The sequence below is a fragment of the Boleophthalmus pectinirostris genome, unplaced genomic scaffold (genome assembly GCF_026225935.1).
Source record: "Boleophthalmus pectinirostris isolate CB_2022bp ecotype Guang Dong unplaced genomic scaffold, ASM2622593v1 HiC_scaffold_3, whole genome shotgun sequence".
Lineage (NCBI taxonomy): Eukaryota > Metazoa > Chordata > Actinopteri > Gobiiformes > Gobiidae > Boleophthalmus > Boleophthalmus pectinirostris.
In genome coordinates this window covers 42,505,714-42,511,442 of record NW_026571299.1, presented here as the reverse complement: position 1 = coordinate 42,511,442, position 5,729 = coordinate 42,505,714, and positions in this window count along the sequence as shown.

The following is a 5,729-nucleotide window of genomic DNA, read 5'->3' as shown; positions in this document are numbered from 1 at the left end:
TAAAGCTATAACATCTCCATGGAAATAAGCAAGTGGCAAACCATCCACCACAAACTCAGGCCGGCGCCACCTACTGCCTCTGGTCAGTTTCATTTCTCTCCAGCAACTAGGTCAGGAATCAGAATACACTAGACGGTTTGCAACATCTACCAATGTGAAAGTTCGGGCATCAGCCAATCAGCGAAGAGCCATATATTCTGTGTTGTCAACGATTCCCGAGATGGAGGATTTAAAGCAGGAACAAAGAGAATGTTTGGTGAATTTTATAAAGGAGAAAGACTTTATTGTCCTTCTCCCTACAGGATTTGGGAAAAGCTTAATATACCAGTTAGCTCTGTTAGCGACAGATTACAAACGCCACAACCAAATAGCAGAGATTTAATTTTTAAAAGTACCCGCCTACTGTCCAGCGAACAAATTCTAATGCTGCGAGGTCAGACGGTTTCCACGAAGTGAAACCATTAAGCATCACCAAGTGCTTAAAAAAAAAAAAATATATATATATATATATATATATATATATATATATATATATATATATATATATATATATATATATATATATATATATATATATATATAAAATAAATAAATAAATAAAAATAATTGCATTCTTTCTTCTTTCTGATTTATTTATGTATTTATTTATTTATTTATTTTCATTCCAGAGACAACTGAGAGAGACAACAACAAATAGAAAGTCATCTAAATATATGTAAATATGAATGGGGGTTTCTACAGGGCGTGGCTGTACGGTCAGATCGGCCCACATGATAAAAGCCTGCACCAGCACACGGCCACAGGAGCACTCTGCATGTTGATTATCGCGGCCGATCATGACTCACGTCTGGTGTGAGAGTGGGATATAGAGAGTGGCTGGTGGGGGGCTGCAGGGGGGGGTTGTGACGTGTGCTTCCTGTGATTGATTGTGTTGTTATTGCTAAGGACTCTCTTTCCGCTGCCTCCGGGACCCTATTCCATCCATCCACTGTCTGTTTGTACTGCTGCTCATAAATTTTACAAACAGGGCTGGAATCCACTGGGAGCTTAAACAATTGCTTTATTGATGATTTTATTTCACATGATGGAGAGCAACACATTGGATTGGCAAGGGATGAGTGGCCATTGTAAGGAAAAAAAATCACACTTTCCTAGATCTAAATAAAGAGCAAATATTCATAAACAACGTGCGGAGAGGCAGGTTTGATAAAAGCAGATGACAGTCGCTTGCCAAGAATGCAGAATACACACATCTTCAACACTTGACAAAGATGTGAGTCTGATCCACTGGTGAAGCTTCCAGTTTTCAGATGCACATTGTGGACGAGCGGATAAGCCAATCAGGGGCATGCTTGGTCCATTGGTGTTAGAAAAAATAAAGGAATAAAACATGAGACTGGAAAACAATGTGAATTTCTGCAGAATCAATGAGCGAAGCATAAATTTGACTTTATTTGTAAATGACGGGTGAGCAATGAATTGTTTTACATGTGTCACTGAAAAACATGATCGCATTCGGTCTGGTTTGAGATGCTACAGAGAGCGTGGGGACCAGACTGATACCATATCTCTGTAAAAAAATAAAAAAATAAAAAATATCATTGTGGATTTGCCAGGTAAGACAGTTAATAAATTCTATGTGAAAGGGCATGCAGTGTTGGGGAGTAACAGATTACATGCACCGGAGTTACGTAATCAGAGTACAAATTATGAGTAACTGTATTCAGTTACAGTTGAGTGGTAACTGGATTACAGTTACTTTGTTGAAATAAATGGATTGCATGGTGGTATTTTTCTGTTTTCACATTTTGGGCTAAACTAGGACTAAACCAGGACTAAACAAGTCTAAACCAGGTCTAAACCAGGTCTAAATTAGGACTAAACCAGGAATAAAACCAGGAATAAAACCAGGACTAAAACCAGGACTAAACCAGGTGTAAAAAAATATGACACTAACAGTAGGTGGACATACTTTAAGGTAGCAGTGATCTCATATAAAAATCATTTCTCTATCAATAATATTTGTAATACGGTGAGGTAAAGACTGGACTTCTTATTTTCTTTAAGCAGATTTATCTTATGTTAAGATTTCCTCGTCTTTGCTTCTCTACAGTAAACAAAAGTCTTTTCATGGAGATTTGGGCTCAACAGACAATTTAAAGAGAACAAACAAGAATTTTCAGGATGTGGTCGTTACATTCATGTCGTTTTAAAAAGCATGACAATATCAATTAATCCAAAATACTCAGATTATGTTACTCACTTTAAGTAATTTAATGGATTACGTTACAAATTACATTTTGGTGTATGTAATCTGTAATCTGTAGGGGAATACATTTTAAAAGTCACCTTCCCAACACTCAGGGCATGTAATAAGTTCATGTAAAGTTCCCTTTATAGAGGTAAGGTGGACAAAGTGCCATTGAACACCACAACAATTTCTTTTATTTGAACTTCTTGGGTTCTTTTTAAAGACAATGCAGTAAAGTGTATTTACCTTGTTGACATGTTTCGGCTGCTAGCTGCAAGCATCTTCAGAACTGTCACCGGTGTTGGTGGTGACGTGTCGTATATCATTTTAAAATGATTTTATTTACTTTTAAGTGTTTGCACGGCCTAGCACCCTCCTACCTCACTGACTTGATCCACCCTCATGTCCCCTTTCACACTCTCAAGTCAGCAGATCAGCTCCAGCTCGCTGTCCCAAAAACTAAACATAAACTTCATGGGGACCGTGCATTTTCTGTTTCTGCCCCTCGGCTGTGGAACCAGTTGCCATTAGAGATTAGACAGGCCGAGTCTGTATCTGTTTTTAAATCACTTCTAAAACCTTCACTCCACCTTTTTACACTGGCTTTTAATAAGTGACATGTATATTTCTTGTTGAGTATTTGACTGTTTTTCTATGTTTTTAGTAGCTGTATTTTATGTGTACCATATATTTCTTTTACTGCGATTGTTTGTCTGTCCTGTGTTTGTGTGGCCTCCTTGATCCAGCGTTTGAACTGGTTCAAACGCTGGATCAAGGAGGCCACTTTACAGCATTGTCTTTAAAAAGAACCCAAGAAGTTAAAGTATATAAGAAGACAAAATGAACATCAATGGCTTCTTTTATTTGAAGACCACATGTGACTTCCTTTTGACCTGTAATTAATGCATGCCTTTGTATTTAGCCAATCAGATCATGTCAAAATATCCTCTTACAATCATTGACTCAGTACGTCACAATCGGTTTTGAAAGAATAAATATTGCAATGAAAACATGTTTAATTCCCAGCCGGCTTCGCTCCACGTTCGTGGTGAGTCAAGCAGAGGTTGGGGAAATGGAGTTCTGAAATATTAATCAGAGTGTTGCATATTCAGCTGAGTGTTCTTTGTGCATGCTTGTGTGATCTCTCACAACACGTTCACAGATTAAATATTTATCACATTTAAATAAAAGGCCAGAGAGGCGTCTTACGCAGAGCTGGAGAGAAAGCACACGAGGGGAAGAGTCTTTGGTGAGTTATCAGAGGTGATTGGTGTGAGGACCTGGGCCTGTGTCCTGACAGAGAAATGAGACTCATCTTGTCTCATTCACACAGGGGGGATGAGCCATAGCAGGAGCTGGGGCTGTGCAGATAAGACGCTACAAGAGCCAGGGCAGCAGAGACACTCAAACGATAAGGAACAGCACAAACTCTCTTTTGACTAACTCAGATCTCAACACAACTAAACTCAGAGATGATGATCTGTATTTATTTATGCTCCTCTGTGTATCTAGCTGCTGCTTTGTGCTCAGTATGAGAATGTCATGGCTTGCATTGCTCTTGGAAAAGTCTGAGGAAAGCATGCCTTTGAGCCATCCATATCTGTCCCTAATCATCTTCTGAAGTTGTTGGTGCTTTGATTTATCTTATTCACATTTGTTTAATACTTCTGAATGTTTTCCATTGAATCAAACCATTGTTGTGTTTCTTGGGTGTCATAATATTGTAAGACAGTACAGGTCGAGGGACAATATTTGCTACATTTGGTAAATAACAAGTCATTTATTTATGTATATAGTTATTTATTTTAAAGTATTCAACTGAAATGTTTGCATTTGCATCCGTGCACTTCATCTTTTGCCATTTCTGAAGTCATTTGGTGGAAGAGTATTGGTACCTGCCACATTTCTTGCCTCTAGTGAAAACCACTGGAGGATTCGGGCTCTTTCCAATTGGATGTCTTTCACAACACTTTGAGCAGCTGCTGATAGTCCTCAAAGGCACTGTTTTCCCTCGATATGAATTTCTTCCCAGCATGCCGCCCAGCTGTTTCGGGAAAATCCTCTTTCCACAATGTTCTCCACTTCCTTCCATGGCAACTCTGCTCTGTGTTACAAATGCATTGCTCATTCTGACTGATGCTGAAGAAAGTGACACAGGCAGTGGGCATACATGAGTGTGCAGCTGGATGAGGCCATGGCATTGGTTATCAACTCTTCCCTTTGAGTCTCCCATGGCTGTGTCCCTGTCTTCTCTCAGACCTCTTCATAACTACATGCTCTCTGTTCCTAAACCAAGTTCCTAAATTGTTCTTGTATATAGCTGAGAGATATATCTGTATTACTATATTTCTCTCTATATATATTTGTTTTTATGCAAAAAATTATACATTTTTAAAAAATATAATTATGCCTTATTTGACACCAGTCTGTTATTTTGCCACCTGTTTAGATTTTATAACCAGTTCTATTGTGGCTCTTTGTTATGATTATATACTGTGATGTGTGAGCTACAGTGTCCAAATCATTTCCCTTGTGGATTAATGAAGTTTGCCTGAGTCCACACAGACATTTGTTCAGCTGTTATGTTTCTTGTACTAAATATGTTTAATAGTGTGTAACCAGTGCATTTTAAACATTTAAAACTCAACTCACAATTACACTTAACCACTTCATACGTCAAGACCTGTCAGTTCATTTTATTTTATTATAGATTTTTATTTGTCATTGATTTGATTTATTTAAATTTCATAGATGAAAGAAAACCCTTGATTGTCTAAATACATTTTGTACATTAGCACTATGTGCTGCCTTTGTTTTGTTTTGCCTTTTAATTTGGGGACCTGAGCCTCTCCTTGGTTACAACTGCTTTATCAATCAAACAACTGTTTTATTTTTGTGAAGTGTGAATGCAGTAGAAATCCAGCAAGCTTGTAAAAGGCAGAGAGACTTTCATCAAAGAAGTGATTTGAAACTAGTTAAGCTACTAGACAAAGTAACAAACAACAGATCAACCAATACACAAGCCGCTGTTTGCTCCAGTCAAATTAGTTCTAAATGGATCCAGTCAGTATTAGAGGCTACGCCCCAAACCAAACAGACACATGTCAGCTCTCCTGCCACAATGCAGACAAGACAAAACTGTCACATCTTTATGTAGCAGACACATTGTCACATGGTCTCTTCTCTGGCGACACACACACACACACACATGCACACGGCACTTCCATTATTGTCTGCTTTTAATCCCATCACAATGAGTATTGAAATAGTGGTTGCGTATTTCCATTTAATCCACTTGTATTTACACATTTGCTCATATGTCGTGGAAACAGACAGACAGACAGAGAGAAGCAGATCAGCAGTCAGTGCTAAAGCAAAAGACTTGTTGTTTATGTTAGGACCAGCTCAGCTTGGGAGGAGGGAAGGAACAATACACCAGACAAGGTTAGGGTTAACTAAAAAACTGAATTTATTAATT